This window comes from Lemur catta, chromosome X, assembly GCF_020740605.2.
Source record: "Lemur catta isolate mLemCat1 chromosome X, mLemCat1.pri, whole genome shotgun sequence".
Taxonomy (NCBI): Eukaryota; Metazoa; Chordata; class Mammalia; order Primates; family Lemuridae; genus Lemur; species Lemur catta.
In genome coordinates, this window is record NC_059155.1 from 68,632,053 (window position 1) to 68,658,351 (window position 26,299).

The window sequence follows — 26,299 nt, forward strand, 5'->3', positions numbered from 1 at the left end:
TAATGTTAAAGTGTATCTGTGGTCTCCTGGATTTTTCAGACTACGTAGAGATGATAAAACACACACACATCTTTATCAATCATATAACTTTATGAAAGCAAAAATCTAAAATTAGGCACAATCTCAAGTTAAATCAACAAATTTTATTCTTTGTGTTTCATTCCAATCTTCTCTTCATGCTTTCACACATTTTACAGCTGCAATCTTACCACAGATAAAAGTTTGTTTTTGCCTTTGTCATTGAATTGGCACAAACATTTCAAATGTTGTTATACCAATTTGGAGATTATCATTTTAATGGCTGTCTGATATTTCTATTCATTTACAAAACATAATTTTTACTCATTTACTAACACTCAGGTTGTTTTTAATTTTTCTTTTCCTTGTCTTGGATTATTTCCCAATATGTATCTTTAAAAACAATACTACAAAGCACAGTAGATATTTATTTTTATGCCTCTTTCAGCATCTTATCAAATGGCTCTTCATAAGAGTTCAATCAGTAGACAATGTGTGATTACAGAATTTTCAACATAGACTCAATGGCACAATGTCTTACCATTATGTTTACATACCCATCCTCCAGCTTCATTCAAGGAAAACAGATTTCCATTTTTGTTGCTGAGTTTAATGAGCTGCCAGGAGAGGAACCCTCTCAGACTAACTCAAGAATAGCAGATGCACTGTTTGCCCACAGCTAGAGGCAAAGGAAAGTGTGTAAACCAGGGAGAGGAAGCCAAGAAATGAAGAAAGATGGGAGCAGAGATAACCAAGAGGTGAGCAGAGGGGTCCCTCTATCATCAGCTGCTATTTGGGTCACTCAGCTTTGCCCCAAGTATTTGCTTCTTGCTGTCTGCCAAGAACCAACGCCATCTCTTGGAGTCCTCCTTGGTAGTAGAAACTCTCTACAGAGAATTTGATTGGCTCCTGGCTCCTCCCCCCGCCCCACACACTGACCCAATCTGCTGTGAGGGTGACGCAGGACAGTCACTGAGCTTGTTTGTTCAGGCTGCCTGTTCTGCAGGCCTTGCGAGTTGTGGAGACCTCTCCAAGGAGAGGAAACTCTATGAGACAGAGCCACACTTCTGAAACTTGATGTGCATAGAAATCTTCTGGCGGTCTTGACAAAATGCAGATTTGAGTCTATAGATCAGGGAATCTGCATTTCTAGCAAGCTCCCAGGTGGTGCTTTTGTTCCTGAATTGCAGACACTACTTTGATCTGCAAAGGAAGAGGCCACTGATTCCCAAAATTGGCTGCAAATTGGAAGTGCCTGGGGTGCTTTAAAATACTAATTATAAAAATCATCAAATTAAGAATTACAGAGACTCTCAACGGGAGCAATTTTGTTTCACAGTGGATGTTTGGCAACGTCTGGAGACATTTTTGGTTGTCATGATGTGGGCGGGGCAGGAGGTGGAGGAGGTGCTGGCATTCAGAAAATATAGGCCACGGATGCTGCAAAAGAGCCTACTGGGCACAGGGCAGCCCCACAGAAAGCATCATCCTCCAGTAGGCTCTTGTTCCAAATCATGCCTTCCTACTACAGCTGCTGCTGATTACTATATTATAAAATTAATTGTGCAGTATTTCACTGATATTTGGTCACTGTATGTTGAAACGTGCTTACTGAGTACAGTGTTGCTAATTAGCTTTGTTTAACTGTGACATGCAATAGCAGATAGCCAGCTGTGTAGTTGGTTCTATTATCAGGTACAATAACATAGCAAGAGTTCCCCAAATCTAGTAAACTTTGGAGTACTGCCCCTTGATACCGTTCTCTAATTGAAGCCATGAATTCTGCAAGGCAGATGTTTGAGAAAGAGAGTAATTGCACTGCGATGCTTTAAATATCAAGCTGCTTAAGAAAGGTTTTTCTTTGTTTTAACATGTTACCCATTGCATGATACAGTGTAGCTAAGTGCTTTATAAATGGTGTGTTTTATGACCTATTTGAGCAGTTAAACTATCCTACATCTGCGGAATGAAACTGGAGGGTGGCTTGTGCCATGGAATCATGAAAGAGATAAAGTCAGCACTCTGCAGAGAGATGCAGCTGATGCTACTTGCAGAAATACTAGGGAAGGGCTTTTTATGAATTTTATTCCATGCAGTAGCTTATCTTTTATTTTCCATATTTCCTTCATAGCTCTGCAAAAATTCTTCACAGAAGGAAAAAAAAAAAACTTCGTTGGCATTTTTACTAAGGCACAGAAGCCATGTAGACGTATAAAACAAATGAAGAAAAAGTATATTTGTCACCCGGAACTGTAGGAGTTAAATCAAAAGACTGGAAAATATTAGTAATTATCAGGAAGTTTCATTAATGTCATTTTATAAAATAAAAGTGCCTTCATTGCTGGTTCAAACTGTTTACTTGTAGCTCTAGATGAGTACAAAAAAAAGGATGTGAATATATCAATGATCATCAACTTTTTACATGTGTATGTGTGTGTCTAAAAACACACATATCTTTTGCAGGACGGACTTATGAATGCAGTGGTCAGGTAGGGTTTTTTGATGCGAATATATTTCTAAGAGTAGTTCAAGATTAGAGAGTATCCTCTGAATTCTCCCTCTCTGATGGAGATTTGTGAGACCCTAATATTTATTGAGCGGGTACTGTGAAAAATATTTCCTCTTCATAGCAACACACTAGGTAAGTGTATTTGTTTTAGTTTGTAGATTTTTTTAAAAATAGGAAGTGAATCGCCTTGCAGAAGAACACACAGTCAGGATTGAGACTCGGCTCTGAACCCAAAGCCTGGGGTCTTGCAGCATATCATGCTGACTCTCACCACTGGGGATCTTCCTCAACCTTTTTCAGGAGGAAGCCTGCCCAGCCACATTCTAATGCACAAACCTGGAATATCCTTTCCATCATTTCAGCCAAGGTATTGATTATGGAGAAGGATTAGATAGAGGTAGCAACCCTATGGATGGAAGAGGTCGCTGCAAACAAAGCATGAGTTAAACCACAGTCGGCCCCCAAACACTAGCATTGCTTCCTGCTCCCACCTTCTAATCTGCTCAGTAACATGTCTGCGTTACTGCAGGGGTGGAGCTTTGGAATTTCTCTAAAGACCCTCAGCTAAACTGGGATGTCCTGCCAGGCTTGGGAATGATTCACTGCTTTAACATAGCGTCAATCAGATTTCCATGCTGACAGGGAAGTCGCCGCCCTCGAACAGATGTGTAAACACGTGTTGAGAGCTGGAGGGATTCACACTCGGGACCAGAGGCAGAATCACAGCTGTATGAGGCTGGGCCGTGCAGGGAACAGGGCTCAGCCACCAAAATAAGGCAGCTGGACATTTAACGGCCCTGTCAGTACCTGGCTCCAGGCCCTTGCACAAGCCCCTGGGACAGCTGAGCAGTTAGTCCTGTCTCACAGAACCACGTGCAAGAAAGCATTCCACCAACGGACGGTCCGCAGCAACCTTTGTAAACCACATTACTTCAGCACACACAGTGAGTTCAGTGGAAGCTTTTCTGATGTTAATAACGCAAAAGCTACTCCGTGGCACGTGTTTTGGACATCCACAGTTTTAGCAAACATTTTTAGAGGTTATTCCCTGTGCATAATTATCAAATTATTAAATTATTGCTTAATTTAATAATACACATTTATGTGATATTCATAAAGTCTGTGTGTGTTTTGGGGGTGCTCTGTATTTGGGTCACAGTAGCTTAAAGGGATTCTTTTATACAAAATCACTTGCTTCCCATATGCATTTCAAAGGGCCTTCAGCTCTTTCTTTCTCCACGGTTGTCTGCGCGGGAATGAGGAGGTGTCCTTTACTGAGGCCCCTCAATAAGCCTTTTAGGCTTCGAGTGCTCGGCTCGTGCATTACAGCAAAGAAGTGCTCTCTCTCCAGGACTGTCAGCCTAGAGATGAGCACGGGATATTCGGGTAACCCAGGTACCTGAGGAGACATTAGCAAGTGGACTCAACTCCAGGCAGACAGCGGATGAACTCTCTAGATTGCAAAGCTGCAAATACTGGTTTTGAAGTGGAGCAGCCCTTCAGAGGAAGTGCTGCAGGAGCCACAGTGCTGAGATAGGGAATGCTAGAAAGTTCTCAGTCGGCCCTCAGACTGAAGAGGAGGAGGCCTGACTTGCCCACAGGAGGGAACAGTCCCTGCACCAAGGAGAGAAGGGAGTAAGCGAGATCCGGCGGCAACGAGTCTTCTCCCCCTTATGCGTGAATGATGACTGGTGTGAGCCGCAGCCATCCCATGGCAGGGCCTGCAGGAGGCAGCGGGGGCTCAGGAAGGGAAGGAGACTCGAGAGCCCCCAGCCAGGATACCCACCCACACCCTGAGTGTAGACACAAGCTCTGCATGGGCACGAAACCTTTTTTAGCATTATTTCACATGAAAGTTCAAGGCAAATCCTACATGCAGCAGATTGCAAGGCAACAGTGATGTTGAATACGTGTCAGTGGATTTGTCGTGAGCCATTTATTTGAAGCGAATACAAACAACACACTAAATGCAGCAGACTGACTTCACCTAAAGGGTCTTCCCACTTGTTCCTAAGAACCAGTGTGTGATGGACCTTGTAGCATACGAAGTTCCTATGCCGGGCCCTGGTATTAACAAAATCAGCATGTTACCTTTGTCACCTTCAGTTTGGTCCTGTGTTCAAAAAAAAAAAAAAGAAAAGAAATGAACAAAAAATAAAGAATCAATGCTCAATCTGTGTTTGCTAACAACTCATGCAGACTTGTCTAATTCAACCAAGTCTTCCCATCGTCGCAGGAGGAGCTCTCAGAATTCCTGCCTGTCTCAGGTAATGTGTGTAGGTAACTGCCCACTGCACATCCTCTTATATCAATGAGTTTGGCAGTAACTCAAAATCCAAGTCCTCCCCCAAAGCCTGGTTTCCATACGTATGCTTGAAGCAATAGAATAGAATCTGTGTTATTTGGATAAAAGGCCATTTGCCTCTGTGACATTACTTATTTATGTATTTATTTCTGTAAGTGTTTTAAAAGTTATGGAAAAATATTGCTACCCTGTAAGTAACTTAGCCCTTATTAAGTCAAAATTTCACCTAATACCTTCCCATGACCGCTGCAGGATGGATTAATAATCACGGCAGCCTGGGGGTGGCTGCCAGGGCCAGGGAATGAGGGCTGCCAGTTAAGTAGGTGATTGTTCAAAACACGAGATCATGAGGTTTAAGTTAAATTTTGAGCACAGCGAGGATGCATGTTCCCTCACTGTGAGAAAAATGAACACTCACACAATCATAAAGTAATAATGTCCCATAGTAAAATGTTATTACAACTAAATATCCTTTCACTAGCAGACTGCTGAATTTCTCAGAGAAGAAACAGACAAAATAACATTGTCATTTTTTCCCTTCATATCCCCCATATGTATACTAAAGATCTCAAAATAGTTTGAAATATCACCGCTAAACAAAGATGACAGTAACAATGGGGAAAAAAAAATCTATATTCTAAAAGCTCACTAAGCTTTTATTAGTGCTTGGGGAAGAAAAAGTAGTAAAAAAGATGATGTCAACCTCTTGAATGCACAGTTTTCTTCTTAATCTGAGTGGACTCGTTTTTTTCAGATTTTATTCTAAAGCTATTATTATAAAGCTTAGAACAGTACCTATATTCCTTCTACCACAACATAAAGCAGCTAAATATAGCATATGTGATTTAGAGCATTTTCCCAATGTTTATCTTTTAAATGTTTTAATAAATAACCTGCATTATATGAATCCTTTGTTCTCAAACAGAGTCTGAAATGCTATAATTACATTTAAGACAAATGAGAACATTTCGTGGATACTCTCTGAGCATCTTTGGGCCTTTTCACAATAAAATGTTTGCTAACACTCTTGCTCCATGATGTGAGCACCATTCATGGGATTGCTCAGCCCTGGGTTATTATTAAAAGATGCCGCCCCTGTGATGTGACACTGTGTCACAGCCAAAAGAGCAGGTGCTTCTTTGAAACACCTGGCATCTTGGCTTCTCACCACAGGATGTGGTTTGGGACCACTTAGCAACCTCCGGGGTCAGACTTGTTTACTTCATGGTCCAGCTTGCCCTGTGTGCATTTCAAAGTAACAAAGCAAAACAAAGCAAGCCCTAAGCTTATCTGTAGCCCTTCTCACTTAGTCAGGATTTCAGTAGCTTTGTTATGCCCCTCCCCCTACTCTTAAAGAAACTACAGAAAATAAAGAAAACCCCTGGTGATCTAGTCAACAAAAAAGGGGCCGAATTTAATTGGATGCATTTCACTAAGATAATGGTTACTGGAAAATCTGTCAAACGCAAACCTGCTATGGAATGAAAACTTTTCTTCCATACTTGAAAATGAACTGTGTATTTTTTTAAAAAAATCAATAACACTCTCTTTCTAGGGAATATATATATGTGTATTATGTGGGCTACTGTGAATATATATGACTGGCAATTTAAGAAATATGTCCTGTGAGCTTTACCTGCTCCCAAGTTACGACTGAAGAACAGATAAATAAGTTTATATTACATCTTCTACATTTATACATATGCAACCAGAAAGAACATGAGGTGAGAAGTTCAGATTCTTATTTAGAAGCCCAGAGAGTGAAGTGAATCTGTCAGTAGTATATTTTCATCTCCCACAAAACAATGGCTTGGTGCAATTCAACTGTTGCTGTCAGATAACAAAAGCCATAGTTCTTCCTCAAGATTATACAAAAACCAAGTTCTACGGGTATCTTAGAATCTTCAAAAATGATTAGATTTAAATATTATGTTGTTTTAGTGTTGTTTTAGGACTTGAGCCTCTCAAATCTTAATTTTCTTTGCTAGAATTAAAAAGAGAGATTGTAGAAGAGAGAGAAAACAAGAAAGATAAGAAGAAATAAAAGCCCACTAACCTAAATTAATAGGGTAGCTGAATTCAATTTCAAGATCTATCTGTGCACCCACATAGGCATATATATGTATATGTAGTATATGGTAATAATATCATCAATGATAATCTGATAGATAGACAGACAGACAGACAGATATAGGTATGCAAGGACTGTGTGAGAAGTATCCAGCCATTGTTAATATAAAGAGAATGGGATACATGGCTGGTTACTTTCCGGACAGCGCTTGATATCTGCAGTTCTATTGTGTGTTCAGAACATTGTTTCATTCATAGAGCACTTCCAAGTGAACACAAACTAAGAGAACCAGTCTAGGTTTCCCAGTTTAGTGAGTCCCCTTTTAACTAGACCCTACATTCCATGTAAACTGAATTAGAATCATAATTCATCACTGGAAAAAGTGTTGCTGTCACCTGGAAACGTGGGGTGGTATAAAGATAAATCAACAACAAAAAGCCTCTGTTAATTCTTCTTCTTGAAGTAGCTTCCCCCTCATTGGCTTCCTTGGTTTTCCTCAAATTCCATGGACTTCTGAAGTTTTTGGAGAAGGAAGTTCCGATGCAAGCTCTCATATTACTGCCTAGGAGGCCAAGTGACTTAGGTATGGCGTGGCTCTGATAGACAGTCGTTTAGTTATTCACGGAGAAGTTCTCAGATCAAAATGTTCCCCTGAGACTGGCTGAAAGCAAGAGGGTTTCTCTTCTACATATCCATATTAATAACAAAATCCAATAACTCCACACATCTACTGAGCTAGGCAAATGATGTACCAGGGGGAAAAACATCTCATTATTTGCTTCGTCATTTCAATAAAAAAACCCCTCATTAACTATATTATTAAATGTGCAGGATCTACCAAAAATGGCCCCACAAAGTACTCTGTAATAGGGATCCTTAAGTCCAGAATAATAATTATCCTGTAAGAGAGATCTTAAATTCTTATGTGTGTAATGTTTAGTGTCACAGCACAAGTTATGTCATGGAAAAGCAGAAAGTTCCAGACAGAATGAGGTCCAACAGAAATCACGTTTCCCAGTTTTAACTCATCCATATTTATTCTTCATTTTATATTTTTGAGAAGCCAGTTATTTACGGGTTTCACACCTCAACTCTTTTTCTAAACACAACCCTAATTCTACTTAAAGATACCGATGAGATGAAATTTAGTGTATTTGCAATTTTACCTTATTAGTTTTGGGTTTTTTAAGTAGAAATAATCAAGAGTGCCTTAAGTCAAATCCTTTGTGGATGCGTTTTTTTTATGACTTGTATTACAAGACCAAAGATCTGGAACATGGTTAACAAACATATTCTTTGCAGGAGAAAACATTCGGGACCAAAATGATCACGAGATTTGTTTGCTTTATGTCTGAGTATGATCAATTTGCATAAAATGAATGACATGCATCTTTGTGTCTTTGAGAAAGAACATAGGGTTCTTAACTATCTATACATTTGGTTTCTGTTATAAACAAAAAGAGAGAAAAGGGAAGATTATTTTGGGACTAAGCGCAGAGTAGGGTAGTCTAAGTCCTTCCAGTGGATTTCTGCGTTCCTGTAACAACCTCTGCACTTCCAAGGAAAAGAGTTGGAAGAAAGGTGGCTGGGAAAAGTAATCACCTGTGTCTGCAGCTTCCATGTACATACAGGATAAAATATACAAATGCGGGCCCTAAAACAATTACCTAAACTTGTCCAACTAGTTTGTAGCAATTTTCACCCCATCTTTAGGATCTGGTAGCCTTACTGTTGAGGAAATGTTACAGAATATGTCATACTATTTTATTAAGCATTGTAATTTCTTCTATTCCTAAACCTTAATGGTTTTTTTTAACTATCTTTCCAAGTCCAAACCCTGAATGTATCCCTGTGTTATACAGTCGGAGCCTTAAATTGCATGAGAAATGTTCAAATTAATGGTGTTCAAATATTAAATTGATCTGTCAGGGCTCAGTGAAGCCGTGAAACGAGTCCAGTAATTTGGATCCTCTCTTTTCCTAGGATATTTTAATGCCCTAAAAGACACCTAATTTCAACATATAATAGGTGTACTATATTTTAAATAACTTCCATCTTTCTGCAGCAGTTAAACAGAATAATAATTTCTGTTTAGCAAAGAGTCCAGTATGTAGTGAGAAATCTTTTATAAAGTTAAGAATAATGTTTTACTGCGGTAGAACTGAGAATTTATTATTTTTCATGGACTATGTTTTGAGATTTTTTTTATTTTTCTCCTTAAAGTAGAGAGCAGCTGTTCTGTTACGTACATGAGAAGCACTGAGTGAACTTGCCTCTCCACTGATAGTTTCAGGTTTGGTTTGCACCACTACTGGCCCTTGTCAATTCCTCTGTCTGCCTTAGATTTTCTTGTTTCTTCCTTTTAAAGGTTGTTTCGAAATGCAGCCTGCTCAGATCCTTGGATGCTCATTAACTATGAAGCTCTATCCCTGAAAGCTTAAATATGCTGCTTACTGGCACAGGTGTGACTGAAGGGTATTGGGTAGACAAAGGACTCTTCCAACTCCATTATTAACTCACTGCCATCTGAATCATCCCTGCCTATTTCCATGGACTGGACAGATCTGGCGTCTTGCATAATCAGCACTTCACAAAACACACAAACTGGAGAACCTAAAATACCATAGATGACACCCATCCAAAGCAGAGGTGTAAATAACTTGTCATTTCAACAAATCTTCACCAAGGAACACAGTTAAATTACTGGGAAGAATTTATGAAAATAGGAAATAAATGGTCAGACTTTCTTGACTTTTCTTGAGATCCCAACAATTATCTAAATGTAGTTTCTGAATATTTATTGTGTCTAATATTCTTGATTTTAGTTTTTCAGAGAAAACAATTAGCCACAGACAAATAAACATACGTGCCCACAAATTGCCAGCTAAGATGCAACACAGACATAATGAAAGTCTAATTCCAAACGATAGTAGCATTTCACTATTGACCCACATAAGAAAAAATTTTAATTGTATGGCTTTTAAGTGTATGAATACATTACTTGTTGTCTAGCTGTAACTATCAATATTATGAATATATTCTTCAAAATGTTCTACATATTTTTAAATCTACATTGGTTTTGTACCGACACTAAAGAGGCAGCCTATTAAAAAAATTTGTAATTTTTCTCTATAACCTTTGAATTTACACTCACATAGTAATACTGCCACATAATTAACAGTATGCTTATTTAGAACCATCTAAATCAATTTGCCAAAATTCTTCCATTCTTCCTAAATTCCCAGCACTATTAATTATTCTAAGTTCTAAGAAGTTGTCTCTATTTGGTCACACGCTATTGAGAAAAATTTATCTGGGATCGCATCTGCCAAACAACTTCTGATGATGCCTTAATCTTGCTATTGTTTTTGTTGTTATTACCATTATTGTTCACAAGAAGAAGAGTTAGGAAGATAAAGGTGGCTGTCATTACTAACATGCGAACAAGCACCAGCTGTAAGATTGTTTTGCTTTGCTTGGTTTTATGCCTGGTGATAGTGAGAATGCCTGGCAAACAGATTCAAGTTCATTCTCAGTAGACTCAGCAGACAACTAAAGAGGCATGGCTGACTCTCTTCTTCAGGTGCTTGTCCCCAAGAAATTGGCTCAGCTTGACACTTGCTCGTGCTCATTATGCATTATTCCAAATGTAGATACATTCATTTCCACGGCAGGATGCCACAGGCTAACTTTTCCTAACCCAATGTACTCTGTAGACTAGCTCACTCATACCCAATGTCGTTCATGGACTAGCTTACCCACACCCAACGTACTCTGTAGACTAGCTTACTCATACTCAATGTCATTCATAGACTAGCTTACCCACACCCAGTGCAGTCTGCAGACTAACTTACCCATACCCAATGTAGTCTATAGACTGGTTTACGTATACCCAATGTCATTCATAGACGAGCTTACCCTTACCCAATGTAGTCTATAGACTAACTTACCTATACCCAGTGTAGTATGAAGACTATAAAGATTACATTTTTAACTTTTATTTAATCACAAGGCAATAATGAGTAACTTGCTTTCATTGTTTACTTTTGAATTACTAGTTAGTAAATATTGAGTTTGTACTATGTCAGGAATATGCTCACAGAGGCAATAATGAATTGGTTAACTGAAACATAAACTGTCTGCCAAGAGTTTATTACTGTCTGGAAAAGCCCTGAATTAATAATGAAAATAATATTAATAATATCAATAATACTGGTATAGTGTTTATTGAATATTGCCTAGGTGGCAAACACTATGAATCCAGTAGACATACAGTTATGAAAAAAACTGTAATACTCTAGGAGAAATGTCTGCATACAAACTGAGACTATATTAATCAGTGTTCTCTCTGAAAACAGTGCCATATGTAGAATTCTCATAATGAGCATATTTTAATGTTTTTCTTATCTCTGTCTCCTCATGGCTCTGCCTAGATGATCTTGCTCTATCCTTAGGAATTCACTGCTCATTTCCTCTGCTGTGTGACTTTCAAATATTTTGGCAGCAAGACGTGTCTTTTCTTTTCTAGATTAGTCATCTCCCCCTGTTCCAATGCTTCCCAAATAACACTTCCTGTTCACCTTTCCTGATGGGTGGGAGTTTTCCCCAAATATTTCCTATTGAATCATGATTACCTTTAAATTGCAGGGCAAAGAATGAGACTGAAACCTCCAAGGAAGAGTCTGAGCTACATGACTCACTGTGAGATTTTGTATTTGTGAAGGACAAGTGCTTCATCGCTTATGACCTATGATGTTCATGCTACCACGGACACACCTGTTACCTTCTACCACACCGAATATAGAGCCTAGGTCCAGACTTTCCTTCATACTAGCATCTTTCCTTTAGGGTGAACCCAACAAAGAAATGGAGGCAGCAATTGTTGACACAGTGCAACTTGTGGGCAGGGAAGTCACCAAATTTCCTTCTTCACTCATGTACCTGCACTTAGCATACTCAGAAAATACAGCCTATTTTAGTATAACACTGTAATGTGAGAGAAATCCTATTAAGCTACTGCTACCTATTCATAATTTTAATGTGTTTTTGTATATTGGTATATCAAATCAGTTATCTACCTTGTTGAAGTCAGGAAAAAGTGAAATTTAAATTTGTTGAGTGGACGCTGATTAGGTTGTGCTGTAGTCACGATGCATTCCTGTCAGCAGCATGCTGGGACCCAACTAAGTGCTTAATACGTGGTGACAACACGGTATGGGCTAGGGACAATTGTGATGATTGTGGGCTCTTTGGGTTCTAACTTTGCAAGCTAATGATTTGAGAATCTCCTTTCTGTATTTTTAATATCTGTTTGTAAATCCAAGTTAGGGTAATAACATTATGAAGAGGAATTCCTCTGTCAGCTGGCAGACGACCAGCCATGCATCTGGTGCAAGACTTACGGATCTGCCAGGCACTGATTCATCTCTCTGTTGCAGTGTGTTGTGTCTTTGGAAATTAACTCCACAGAGAATCCAAAGGGAAATTCTTGTCTTCGGTTGTGCCTTTGGCCCTCCAAGGCACAGTGATGGAGATGATGAATTGGCTGCTCTTTTCTCAATAGGGTTTAGGTCTTGGGTTGCAGAAGTTGTTCTCTAACAATTTCTTTTATCTACTTGAAGGTCTGTTTGGCCCTTAATGTCCTAGGTTGTGTATGGAAAGGACCCAGAACTGCTTAAGCACTTGTGCACACTCAGAAATGGCTAGTGGAAAGGTTGGCTGGGTGGAAATCCGACTAGAGACCCAGGAATGTCAAGTGTGACCCAGCTTATATCAGTCCCCAGCAAGAGGTTGTATTTTATAGGGTCCTAGGAGTTCATTTCAACTCAAGGCATCTGTTCCCATCCAGGATGCGCTGAGACGATCTTAAATCCCAAAAGAACAGTTGCCCTTGTAGCTTTTCCACAGCTTTCTCAGGTAGGGGCAGTCTGTATTTCCTCAAACCTCCTGTTGGATCCATGACCTATGAAGGCTCTAGACATAACTTTGAGACAGCCAGTATACTTTCATGTGCTTGATTAGAATGGATTTATCAGGAAATCCAGTAAATTCCTGCCACAAGGATTCATTCACGCTGACATGAAGAATTCCAAGGTCATTTCTGAACACCTTAAGAAAGAAAAAATGATAGGTAGGGGTGCCCATAAACTCAAAACCAAGGCAAATTTCAGAGTTGTGTTTTATTTAAAAAAAAAGAGAGTGAGAGAAACCAGAAAATGTACTTTTCTTTTTTATTCAAGACACTGTGTTAGTTTTATTTCATCAGCATATTTTCAACCTACTAATATGGTGCCACTTAATACAATCTTGTTTATGTCAGACAACTGTGCATATTTTCCTCTCACCTTTCAGTAGAACAAGGATTCAAAAATGTCAAGGTCTATTATAGCAATCCTAAGGGTGCAAACAATACATTTGGTATTTTACTGAAATGTTTTGTTTAGAGTCTGAGAGTCCATTGTTCAACATCCTCTGTCGCAGACAATGAAATAACACCTTATTTACCTTGCAGAAAAAAAATTAAAGTTTTGAGTTTCTGTAAAGTAATTTACAATTTAGTTTATGGCTCTCCTTTAAATGTCAAGAAGAAGAAAAATTGGGAGAAAATACAATAAAACGTTTATGCTCTGAAAAGACGGATCTCTATTTTTTTCTTGTTTTCGCTTTTCCATATTATCTGCATTTTCCCTGTTGTGCAATTATTTTATCATTGGAATTGGAATTTAAAAGATACACAAGTTGCTGTTTTAATAGTCAAGACTTCATGTGACTACAGAAACCATTAATGATTTTGGGAGCATCAGCAATTTTGTTTGCACCATTCATTACAATTTGTATGATTAATCAACCTAGTTAAAAACCACTCTGGGTGATCTTTTTTCCCCAGATGTGTTCACATCCTGGTTCAAACGAGAGACCTCAATCCTTGCTGTGCTCACTCTAATTCCTCGGGCAGGGGTCCCTCAGGATGAAGTGCAGAGATCATCTGCCCCATTTTCAAAAAGAGTAACTCTCCGTGTCACCAGTATGGTAATTCATTACTTTTCTGCATCGCTCATCAAAACTCTACGCTCATTTTATTCTCAATAAACTGCTTCTCCCAAACTTTCAGGTTTCTGTGAGGAGTAAGCAGTCTTAATAATAATAACTCTAATTTATTGAACAGTTAAATATCTGCCAGGTGCTCTGCTAAGCATTCTGAATATACCATTGAATTTAATTCTCCAAGCAACACTCTCACGGAAGTAATATTAATAGCTCATTTTTTTATGAGAAAGCTGATGCTTATAGAATTCAAGGATCTTATCCGAGTGTCTAAAACTGATAAGCTATCGTGCTAGATTTCATCCCAGGATGCATTGGCTCCCAGATTAGGCAGCTACACTGCCATTTCATTCTAAAGCCAACATTTATTATACCACTTTAGCTTCAGACAACAATGTAAGTTCCATGAACCCAGGTACCCTGTCAGTTTTGATTATTCAATCAATTTCCTGGTATTATTAAGGATATTTCAACAGTTTTGAAAGATTTTGCTGCTGTTCTTTGTTGACTACATCCACGGTGCACCAGGACGAACGAATGCCAGCGTACCTCAAAGAATGGTAATGCAGGAACTCACTTCTCCTCTTGGAGACACAGCATTTGATAAATGGCATGATATGTGATTGAACTCAGTCTGTCTTCTGTTAACATCATATATGTGTGCTATAGCACTAGCTCATAATAACTTACCAATTTAACCCAAAGATGGACTCACCGCACGCCTTCATGGCATCATGGCAAAAGGTAGCACCCATATATTCTTCTCTGTCCTTGGGGGATGATTTCAAAGTACAGTTAGCCCTCCGTAAGTGCGGGACCCACATCCACAGATTCAACCAATGAAAATGTTTGAAAAAAAAAAGAAAACAATAAAAAATAACAGTACACCAATTAAAAAATTAAAAAAAAAACAATATAATGTAGGAGGATCGCTTGAGGCCAGGAGTTGAAAACCAGCATAAGCAACATAGTGAGACTCCATCTCCACAAAAGTTGAAAAAATTAGCCGAGCCTGATGGCCTGCACGTGTACTCCCACCTACTCAGAAGGCTGAGGAAGGAGGATCATTTGAGGCCAGGAGTTTGAGGATGCTGTGAGCTATGATCACTCACACTCCCGCACTCCAACTTGGGAGACAGAAAGAGACCCTGTCTCTTAAAAAAAATGCATTTTTAACAACAGGGCTATGTTCTGAGAAGTGTGTCTTTAGGTGATTTTGTCCTTGAATGAACACCATAGAGTGTATTACACAGACCTAAAGGGTGTACCCTACTACACACCTGGGCTATACGGTATGGCCTATTGCTCCCGGGCTACAAACCCGTACGGCATGTTGCTGTACCGAATGCTGTAGGCAATTGTAACACAATGGTAAGTATTTGTGTATCTCAACATATCTAAATATAGAAAAGGTACAGTAAAACTATGGCATTATAGCCTTATAAGATCACTAGCATATACGTTGTCCATCATTGACTGAAACATCGTTAAGAGGTGCATAACTGTACTTAAAATACCTGATACAATGTAAATGCCATGTAAATAGCTATTACTATTTACAAGAAAAAAAAGGTCTTTATTTGTTCAGTACAGGTGCAGTTTTTTTCTGAATATTTTCCACCCAAGGTTGGTTGAATCCACTGATGCAGAGCTCACGGTTGGCTGTACATGGAAGCCTGTGTGTAGGTTATATGCAAACACTCTAACTTGAGCATTCTCAAATTATGGTATCTTTGGAGGTCCTGGAATCACTCCCTAGTAGATACTGAGGGACAAGTATTGTCAATGAAATGAGGGCATGCTGAAGAAAAGCTTGGTTATTTAGTGCTACAATAATGCTGCATGACAAACACCGTTTACCTGACCTGGATGGCTGAGAACAAAATTTGGTTGTTTAACTCATGAGACTATGGGCTGCACCTTAAGGCTGTGCTCGGTTGGATGGTTCTTTGGTTCCCTGTTGACTTCACTCCCAGGGCTGGCAGTTGTTGGGCTGCCAGCTGCAACACCTGCCCCATAGGTCTCTTACCTCCCAGCAAGCTAGCTCAGGCAGGTCTCAGGACAAGGGCTCACAGCAGGAGCAAACAGAAAAAGCACGAGCCCTTTCAAAATCTCTGCCAGTGTTGACACCCATTGGCTAAACCAAGTTGTAAGGCTGGACTCAGAACTGAGGGGTGAAGAACTGTCCCCTAACTCCTGCCGAGAGGAGCAGCAATGTCATCATATTGTGAAGGGCGTGGCTACAGGGAAGGCTGAGAATTAGGGCACTAAATGCAATGTCTCCACCTCAAAGAACAACTGAATTTGGTGTCAAGTCATTATGAGCAAGAGCAGGTCTGTGACAGCTATCTATGTGCTACAAGACTTGTGTAGAGCAGAGCTCTTTGCTGTTTACATCAACATGAGTTCATGCTACTGGAGGTGCAGTTCACATTTAACTCATCCTGGTAGGTCCCTAGGGAGACCATGATGCTCAAAACTGGATTTTCCCAAACACTGCACAGTTGTTCTTTCATATTGGAAATGATCAGTGGGTAACCCACACACAATATTGTCTAAGCCCAAATAGTATCTTTTTGCTTTAAGTCACTGAAATAAGAAGTCTCAACTGAATAATTGTAAACACACACACACACATATGAGAGAGATCTTGATAAAAAATGTGTGTGTGTGTTTAAAAAGTTAGGAACGATTTTCCATCTTGACACACATGTAAATCAGGATCCTTCTTTCAATCATATAACATCAATTCCATCAGGCTTAGAATAACCCTATTAAAAGTGTTCATGGAGAAACTCTGCCATGTTGAGTTTCTTATTATACAAGGTCCAACAATAGCACAGTGAGAATTATAAATTCATTGGAAAAAATAGTTCAAGTGGCATATTAGCCATACATACTCTTTAGGTTTACTAAGCTTGGTTCCTTTATCAAAATATTTCCCCAGAAATACTCATGCCTCTCACATTAGACTAGCTTTCTCTGCCTACTCAATACATTTCTTTTTAGAATCAGACATATAAAAATAACTTTTGTATTCTCTTTAACATAGCTTCTCTATAAACTCTTCAGGAGACAAATTCCTCCTAAAAACTGGCTCTAGGAGAAAATCTGTTTGTCCAATGAACTTGTTTGCTACAATTTGTGCTTTTTCTTCCTCTCAGAAGAACAGAACAAATATTGGTGCATAATCAAAGTTTCTATATTAGCCTAGGTTTGTATTTAGTATTATTCTCTTTTGCCAGCCTTTGCATTAAGATACTTTGTAATGAAGTCTTCAGTTATGTTTGGTGGGGGATATTGCCTCAGATATCTGTTGCTGTATAGTAACGTATGCTCAGTTAGCGGCTTAGGCATCAGTTGTTTGTTTTTCTCGTGGTACTGCAGGTTGATCAATTGGGCAGGGATGTTGCTCTGGGCTCAGTCATGTGTACGGGGCCTAAGCTGGGAGAGCCGGGGTGGCTAAGACAGCTGTGCCCCTGCTCCGGGTGTGCTCATTTCCTCCAGGTGGCCAGCCGGGCTTGTTCATGTCACAGTGCTCCAGCAGAGGCAGTGGAAGCTACGGGCTTCTTGAAGTCCAGGCTTGGAACTTTAATAGCATTCCTTTGTTGCATTCCCGTTGGTGAAAGCAAATGAAAAGGCCAGTCCCAATTTAGAGGGTAGGAAAATAGATTTCCCTTCTTGCTGGGAGGATCTGAGAAGAATTTGTGACCATCGTTCATCTACCACAGCTACAGAGAGGGTAAAGTCTAAGTGATTCATCACTGTGTGAAATCATCGGTACAAATAAATCGACTTTTGTTGTTGTAATGGAAAGCTAGATTTCCACTTAAGGAAATAAAAATCCAAACTCGGTGACTGTCAGTTCAAATATAAATGAAAATAATTCTTGTGTATTTGAAATGAATGTAAGATGCATCAATTAAGGAGACATCAGAGATTTCATAGTGCAAATGAATTATAGAATCCGTGAAACAGAATTTAATTGCAACATATTGACATAGCTTATGATATCCTCTCAAAATGCTTAAAAGAGTGAATTGAATTATAGCCTTCCTATGATTTAAAACAAGTTTATAACTTGTTTTCCCTTATATACTTTATCTTTTGCATTAATGCTAGACAGATTTTTAAATAAATGTAATAATATGGAAATATATGTGTGTATCCCCAAGTCGTTTATAAGATGTAACTGCAGTACCTAAGAAAACATTAAAAATTCAACAAGTGACTACCTCAAAGTCATCTTTTTTTTTTCAACAGCTATCTGCCTAGAGAAAAATAGTCAGGTCTAGATATAAATAGATTGATATTTAAAAATTAACAAATTTAGTCATTGGAATTGAAAGAGAGGAGACATAAGTGTATAGGCTTGCTTCTTAGTAAGTATGCATTTATGGAATTTTTTATTTCATGGAAGAATAAATAATAATTCATCTCCTTATGCAATCTCAGTTTTCCATAATCATCTAAGAGATAAATAAGATAGTTATCACAAAGGCAAAGTTTGAATTTCTCTCCCTCTCTTCACCCCAGCCTCCATCCTACACTCTTACGGAGATAATTGTAGCTTTTCATTTGAAGTGATGCTTGCTCCTAGCACAAGAAGGGCAAAGGCATTTCAGCTACCTGACAGCAAGGCAAACGGAATGGCATTCTCAAACAGCCTTGATAGCAGATGAAGTTCAGCAGCAAGCGTTCAGTTCAAGTACTTGAATGTCTCTGTTACACCAGCAAGACTGGAAGGGCTTCGTCGCCGAGGCTAATTATAGGGCCACAGCCATGAAGCCATCTCGGTAATCTCTGTATGAGTCCCTGTCTCTCTTTGCAAGCTGACTCACCTGAGAATAGCTATTATGGAGTCAACCTCCTCTCTCCCTCCGGGGTGGGGTGTATTTCACCATGAACTCAGGGCTGCCGTGAAAATAGTCCATCCAATGTGACAGCAGAGAGTTAGGATGTGATCACAATAGAAGTTTTAGGAGCACTCCTGGGGATCCGCTCACAGTTGTGCTCTTTCTTCCATGTGGCTGAGACAGAAAAATATTTAGTGGATAACTGCCCATCACGGAGCTATGGGACTGCACTTGAGAAATTGGCATGAGTGAGCTGCGTGGCAGGGACCAGGGTTGGAGCGCAGGTAGGAAGCAGGTCTCAACCCGGCGGCAAGGGGCGGTAGCTACTCCAGGGATCTCACGGAGACGGCTGCATCTGGTCTGTTGCCACAGATCCCAGTTCAACAACGCACAGGGAAAGGCAGTGATGTACCCACAGTGAGCTGTGTGAGGAATGCTCGAGATTCACGGATAGAAGACGTCATGCGGTTGAGCCCTCAGAACGTTGCGTCTGGCATGACCCTGGTTCTGTGGTGGTTTCCTCCTCCACTGAGCATCCTCCGTGGTGAAAATGCTGGTGTGTAGAAACGCACAACGCTGTTGTCACGGCCAGGGCTGGAGGTTCCTCAGGCGTGTGTGGGCTCCCCATAAGAGGCTAATTTATGGCAGCATTTTTCCAGTGTGCATCACAAACCAGAGTGGACCCTGAAAGTAAAGGGAGGGGCCAGATGTGGCCTGCAGACTGTGGTTTACAGATGCCTGCGTGTGCTAGGTCAGTGATTTCCACGCTTTGTGTTGCAAAACAGCCCTGAGACCACAGGTGTCGGGGAGAGGAGGAGGGTGTGATGGGCAGGAATCCAAACATTTCTGACCCATACCTGTCCCCCTGCCCCCTGGTTCAACAACAGCTCCCCGCTTCTGTCTATTTGGCTTAGCCAGCTATTGGCAAAGCAGCTGATGTGTTGATGTACTCAAGTATATTGGGGTTTAAACATGAAATCATTTCATGTTTATAAAACCTGGCTTCTAGGGAGTTGTATTGGTCTGCTAGGACTGCCATCACAAAGGGCTAAAGGCTGGGCGACTTCAACAGCAGAACTTTATCCTCTCACAGTCCCGTAAGCTGGAAGTCCACAATCAAGGTGTCTCAGGGCTGGTTCCCCGTGAAGCCTCTCTCCTTGGCGTGTGGATGCCATCTTCTCCCTGTGTCCTCACGGGGTGGTCCCTCTCTGCATGTCTGTGTCCTGATCTCCTCTTCCTATGGGGACACCAGTCAGATTGGACTAGGGCCCACCCTAGCGACCTCTTATTACTTTAATTATCTCTTTAAAGACCCTATCTCCAAATACAGCCACACCCTGAGGTTCTGGGGGTCAGGGCTTCAACCTATGTATTTGGGAGCACACAGTTCATCCTATAGCAGAAGTTTTCTCCCATAGAAACATCTCAGCCTAATTGCATAGACAGTCACTGTCGGTTGTTGCAACAGTCTTCTTTGTCACCACCCACACCACCACTGTGACGACCCAGGCAGACTTTCTTTCAGGTCCAATACTAGTTCTTCTGATGTGCAGAGAGGGAGGCAGGAGATATGCACTCAGATAGATCTTCATGGGGTGCCATGGCCAAGTTGAAGTCCTCTGGCCCTCTCCTTGACTAGCCGTACGTGGTACGTGTGGTTCCACTTCATGCACATGGAAGTAGCACCAGTAAGCCCCAGGGCAAGGGCATCTCTACAGAGCAGCGGCAGGTCATATTTCTCATGGATGTCTGGCTGGTCGCACCACAGCACAAACTTAGAGGGGGCATGTTTTTTGCTCAGTGCCATACCATAGTGACAAAGGAGGAGGTCCTCACTGCCATCTGCTCTTGTTGAATCTCTGAGCTCGGGACCTGTGGCCACAGGCAGGATCCATAATTTCTTTTTCTCTGGACCAAAGACTTCACCGAAGAACAGACAGGGAGAGAGTGAAACAGCTGAACCAAAATCCCTTGATAGGTTTCCTAGCAAGTTCAAACTCTAAATATAACTCACCTGGTGTTTGTAAAGTTGTTCTTTCTGGGAACAAGATCAGAAATATGCATTTATTGGGTATTAGATCTCATAATTCAAATGTAGGTTTTGATTTAAATCTATTCATAATTTTGTTTTAGTCCTAACTCATTTAGAGCATTATCTTGCGTAGTTTCTTTTCACCTGCCCTCTAAAAAACATCTCTTCATTTCAGCTATATTTCCACGCAGGTGAGATGACGATAAGTACTCTGTATGTAACAGACATCATACTTTACATTCAGCATTGATTCATTTTATTTTTTAGAACATTTGAGGGTTATTCAACTTGAAAAAAATCTGCATAACTGTATTGCTCTTCAGCTCACATTTTCTTCTGGCTTGTCCACAAGGAGGCAGTAAGAGGTTACGGAAATAAAGTTGGTACCTGAACTTGGAGCTGGGAGACTTAGTTCAGATATTTAGCCTCTCTGACCTTCAGTCTCTTCATCTGTGCAGTGGAGATAGTGATAACTAATAGCAAACAATTATTGAGAGTTTGCCATATGCAAAGCATCACATTAAGATTTTTACCTGCATTTAATTTTCACAATATTTAATCCTCACAAATAGTATATAAAGCAGGTCTTGTAATTATCACTATCTTACATGCCCAAGCTCTCGCAGCTGGAAAGGGGCAAATCTGAGATTTGAATGTAAATCTGCCTGACTCCTGACTCCTGATTTGCAGGATCATGAGAGGATCGCAGATGGTGTCACAAAGTTCTTGACATAGGACAGGTGCTCTTCAGATGGTGAATGGCATCACTGCAAACAAATAGGGAGGTTTTGCCAGTCATTTTCCTGAAACACAGATGTAATATGAGTGAAGAAATTAGTCGGGACTGCCAGTCTTGCATCAAGAAAAGGAAGTGAGCAGAGCCTTGCAAAATGTGCACTCAGCAGACCCGTGCTGACTTTTAGCCAGTGCCTCTTAATTTTTGCTAAAGGCTTACAAAACATCTGCTTGAATAACTGTTCTAGTATGGGGCCCAGGATTTAATATCTCTGCTACTACTGTACTATTTACTCTATAGAGAGGAATTCCTTTTTTTTAAAAAAAAAGCACACAACATGAACAAGCAACATCTAGAGTGTGGACATTCTACAGGAGACATGACTTGGTTTCCCCGATAACTTAGTGACGTGGGAAAAAAGGCAAAGGGGGAGGGAAGAAAAGTTTAAAAACAAAAATATAGATTTGAACTGTGAGTCAGACTCTTCGCTCTCATGGAACACAAGCGATGTGAAGAAAGACCCCCACCCTACAGAATTCTTTTATTTCTCACTAAAGTCTTTCATCTTATAGAAAAATCAGAATTTCATCTTGAAAGCTTTCCAGCAGTTTTTAGCCATCTATTTTCCTTTGCCTTGAGCCAAGTGACAAACACATTGTCTAGAAACTTAAAATGTTTAAGAAAAGGGCATCACTTGAAATTAGTCATAAAGAGACATCAGAAAAGCCCTAACTGAAGACAATCTGCAGGAGTTGACTAGTACTTCTGATATACCAAAGAGACTCAAGAACTACATTATATTAAAAAGAGATTCAAGAAGCAAGACAACTGAAGCATAATTTTGGACATCATTCTCGCAATTGGCAGCATCCGAACTGGTCCCTAGATTAGATACTAATACATTAAGGTCTTGATTTTGGTCATTGCACTGGGGTTATATAAGAGAATGCCTTATCTTGTGCATTCTTCCTATGGCTTTTATCAGTGCAAATTTTGAATTTGTTGCAGGAGAGCGTTTCTGAATATTTCCATTGGGTTTAAGTACCTATATTTTGTCTGAAAAATATATGCTTTTCCATTTCATTGTCTTGCACGCTTACCCAAAGTTCTCCATTCTGAATTTACGTTTATGTTCGCTGATTTGCATTCAACTAAATATTATTTTGGAATGAAGTAGTTTCGCCTCCCATGATAGCAGCATTGTTTATTTAACAGACAACCTAGCGGCAATATCAGAGCATAGTGATATAGGAATAGTGTGAACTAAAAACTGCCCTTTTTTGGAAGTCAGCAAGACCACCCCCACCTCTGACCAGGTGGCACAGGGGAGTTTGCAGGAAGGAGCTCTCAAAGCAGTGTTTCTCAAAGCATGGCTTCCAGACCATGCACCCATACACGTTAGCATTCCCTGGGTGCTGATTAAATGGGCAGATCCCTGGGACACACTCCAGAAGTACTGAATCAAGATCTCTAGGGATTTAGCTGGAAAATCCACATTTTAAATACACTGCCCAGATGGTTCTTGTCATTCAGTAATGACCAAATATTTATTAGTATCCTCTGTGTGCCAGATGCCATTCGAGATCCTGAAGATAAAAGAGTACGAAACATCAAACAGAATGCAAAATGGCACAGCCGCTTTGGAAGTTCGGCAGTTTTCTTACAAAACTAAACACATTCTTACCCTACAATCCAGCAATCGTGCTTGCTGGTATTTACCCAAATGAGTTGAACACTTATACCCCCACAAACACCTGCACACCAATGTTTATTACAGGTTTATTCATAATTGCCAAAATTTAGGAGCAACCCAGGTGTCCTTCAGTGGGTGAATGGATAAAATGGAATATTATTCAGTGTTCAAAAAGAAATGAGCTTTTTGTGAAGTATTACAAGAACAGGAAAACAAACAGCCCATGTACTCACCATTAAATTGGTACTAATTGATCAACACATATGCATAAGCTGGCCTAACATTTATCGGGTGTCAGGCAGGTGGGGGGGTGGGTAAATTCATACCTAACAGGTGTGGTGCACACTGTCTGGGGGATGGGCACACTTGTAGCTGTGACTCAGGTGGGGCAAAGGCAATTATGTAACCAAAACATTTGTACCCCCATAATATTCTGAAATTAAAAAAGAAAAAAGCAATGAGCTATTAAGCCTTGAAAAGACACAGAGGAACCTGACCCAGTCTGAAAGGGCTACACTCTGTATGATTCCAGCTATATGACATTCTGGAAAAGGCAAAATTATGGAGACAGGAAAAAGATCAATGATTGCCAGGTGTCTGGGGAGAGAGAAGGAAGGATGAACAGGTGGAGCACAGAGGATTGTTAGTGCAGGGAAACTACTCCGTGTGATACTATAATAGTGGACAAATGTCATTATACGTTTGTCTAAACCCATAGAACGTATGACACCAAGAGTGAACCCCAATGTCAACTATGCACTTAGAATGATATTTTTTTAAAAAGTGCATTGTTGGCTGTACTTACAAAATTAATCATCATCATCATCATCATCATCCCCCAGCAACTATTTCTGGACTCATGGAGCTAAGAGTGGCACTAAGCTTTAAGAGCAACTGTCCTGGGGGATATATATGCGTGAATTCAACTACTCGGGATTTCATAAAGAAAATGATCTGAATCTGCAGGTGCAATATTTTGACGAAAACTATGTATATGCATATATATAAATATATATCTGCAGTATGTTAGTAATTAAATCTTTTGCCAGTGTTCAGGGCATGAGCCGAGAGAGAACCGGAGTGGAAGGAGTGAGTGGTGGGAATCCCTCCACTCGTAATAACGCGTTCCTTTCCCACACGTAACAGGGACTGTTTGTATCTCCACTTCAGAGGAGTAATAAAGGGAAAAAATGGAATCTCTAGTCCAAATCTGTGGAAAATTTACAAGCAAAGAAAGCGTCTGGGGCAGAGAGAGGACTGTTTCATCTTACAGTGGAAGTATTTGGATTTTGACATCCAAATTCTCAGGGCTACAAACATCACTTCTTTACATTTGCACCGGCAGAGTGCAGGTGTATAGCTCCGTGTGGAGCGCTTGGAGCCAAAATGGGTCTACGAATGGGTCTACGGAGACAGGATCGTACAGGAGAAAGCAGCCACTCAGACTTAATTAGGCTGGAATGGGACTGAGGAAAATGCCCTGAATGAGCGCACTGGTGACAGAAAGCCAGGGAAGCAGGTTCCAGGGGGGTTGCACGGAGGGAGGTACGGGGTGACAGTGCTCAGGGGGGTTGCAGAATCGTTTGCTTTTAAGAACAAAATATGAAACACACCCCAAAAATGAAGCTCCGGTAAAAATTGGGAGTGAAAAGCCTCTAAGCCTAAATTACAAGGGATTTGATGGCTGTGTTCAGCAATGGGAAATAAATAAACCAGAGGCAGAGACATGGGTAATAGGGGTGAAGAAGAAAACACATTACGAGTTCAAGGAAAAGAGAAGGGCATGCAAGATACATTATAAATCAAAATTGTCAGTGCTACACGAGGAGGAGGAATAGAGAAATAAAGTATGAGGTGGGGAGAAAATGACCCAGGAAGTGGAGATTGAACGGGGAAGGATGGCAGGAGATTCGAAGGCACAATAAACAGCTTCCAGAACGAGCAAGCAAGAGGTGGGCAGGAGAGAGTGGGGTCCCCCTGGGGGCAGGGAATGAGAGGCTGGGTAGGTGTTTTGGGGACGTGACAAGACATGGCCCCAGCACACACGCTCACACACACACAAACCCACACACACTGTGACTGAAGAAGCTCAGAAAAAGAAAACATCTTAGCGTGCCAGCCAACACATGAGCACGAGTAAAACTCCAGTAGAATGTCTTTTTGCATATGCAAACATTAATTTACAGTAGAATACTTTTGTAGGGCTTGTCACAATAAATGGAGCTGGTCATTGCCGCCCCAGCCCCGCCCCCGCAAAAAAAAAAAAAAAGAATTCTGAATGAGCTTTTCCTCCTAGAGTATATGAAAGGTATATAATACTTATGAAACTCTTTGAGTAATTTAAACATATACCTCCTGGCCTTATAAATTCTAATAATCTTCAATTCCAACATTCAGATGTTTATTTCAAGATAAAATTAAATTTATTTTTAAAGAGCACTGCGCTGAGCTGAAATTATTTCATTTTGGTGATGTTGTTCTGTGAATCAATAGAGCTTTGAAGATGTTAAATGACAAGGATATTTGCTTATGCCAGAGGGAATGGAAGAAAAGGGCCAGTATTTTATATCTAAGTAAACAGATCCCTCTTGAGGAAACAATTGTGCTGAGAATTGAATTTTAAATTGCCTTTTCAGTTATTACATGTCTTCTGGGGTGCTATACGGAAGGTGGGACAGGGAGTGATGCTTCCTAACAGACTGAATGTATGTTACAACAGCAAATACTTTCCTGGATTATTAATTATAGTGCAGAGATCATTATTTCTAGATTGATGAATAAAATAAGGTTGCATTAATAATAATGATGGTGATGATAGCTTTAAATCAGGATTATCTTTTGTCTATATCCATGTACAAGATAGATGAGAAGGAAATTTCCAGAGAGAGGCAAAGAGGAACAAAATGATAGAATAACCCATTGATAGAAACTGACACACAAGTTAGAATTCACAGAAAAAGGCCCTAAAACACTTATTATGTATAAATGCATTCTATATGTTTAAAAATTAGAGAATTAGAAGAAATAAAAACCGA